Genomic DNA, 1570 nt, shown 5'->3' with positions numbered 1-1570 from the left:
TTAATTGGGGTTATCTACATGTGACTTACATTATATAAAACAACATATATGACTTTACATTATATAAAACATGTAAGGTTTATTCTTATTATGTTGTAAATATGGTTGGATAGAAATCTAACGAGGAATGTGAAAAGGAAATTCAAGATTTAAATAAAAAAAAAGTATGATAAAGAAAAAAAAAACATAGATGCCTTTTTTGTATTAGGAATTCAGATGCATTGATATTAATCTCGAAGTATTCTAGGATTATCATAGAAGAATTATGTCAATAAGATGTTTAAAAATTTTGGCATGCAAGATTGTAAAGCAATAGATACTCTAGTTGCTAAAGGAGACAAGTTCAGTCTCAATCAATGCCTAAAAGAAAATTTGGATATTCAGAAAATGCAAAAGATTCCCTATGTATCAATAAGGAGTTTGATCTATGCCCAAGTATGTATGCGTTCGAATATATCACATATAGTTGAGGTTTTAGAAATATATTTAAGAAATATAGGAATAGATCATTGGAAAGCAACAAAAAGAGTAATGAGGTATTTACAAAGAACAAAAGGTTATATGTTCACATATAGGAGGTCAAACCAGTTAGAGATTACTAGATATTTTGACTCAAACTTTGCAGGATGCTAAGATAGTTTGAGATCCACTTTAGGTTATATCTTCATGCTAACTGGTGGTGCGGTTTATTAGCATAGTGCAAAGCAAACCCTTACGACTTCATTTACTATGGTTGCATAATTTGTAGCATACTTTGAGACATCAAATCAAGGAATATGACTAAGAACCTTTGTTATAAGACTACGCATTGTGGATGGAATTGAAATATCACTAAAGTTATATTGTGACAATAAATCAGTTGTATTGTATTCTAACAATAATAGGAGCTTGTGCAAGTCAAAACACATTGACATTAAGTTCCTAGTAGTTAAAGAAAGGGTATAGAATGGACAGATTGTCATAGAACACTTTAGGAACAAACTCCTTGATAACAGATCATCTTACTAAAGCTCTTATACCCAAGGTCTTTCATGAGCATATTAGTCATACAAGTGCTTTACATTTTGAGGAATCTTTGATTTAGTGGGAGTTAATCACTTTGTGTGTGTTAGTGTTCTATGTTTGATTTCATGTATTCATACATTGTCTTTTGGACATATTTGGTTCAATAAATATATGGTTAATAATTTGGAAATTACACTTTGTATATTATGGTTATTATATTGATCTCATTGAAATAAAGTAAGTATTGATTGAAAATAAACGTGTACAGGTCACCTTCACGTAATTTTCATGCTACACATTTCATGATGAATCTTTGTCATTTAGTTTTGTCAACATTAGTGATTGTTGTCAAGTTTGATTGTGATTGATACAATGATAATTGTTTTGGTTCTACATGCGGATGTAATCAATAGATGGAATCTTTTGAATATGCTCATGACATATAATGACAATTTTGAACTCATAAAATCTAACACATTTATAAAAATTTGTAAGGATATATATATATATATATATATATATATATATATATATATATATATATATATATATATATATATATATA

This window comes from Vigna radiata, unplaced genomic scaffold (assembly GCF_000741045.1).
Source record: "Vigna radiata var. radiata cultivar VC1973A unplaced genomic scaffold, Vradiata_ver6 scaffold_324, whole genome shotgun sequence".
In the NCBI taxonomy this organism is placed as follows: Eukaryota; Viridiplantae; Streptophyta; class Magnoliopsida; order Fabales; family Fabaceae; genus Vigna; species Vigna radiata.
Note: the sequence above shows the minus strand (reverse complement) of the source record.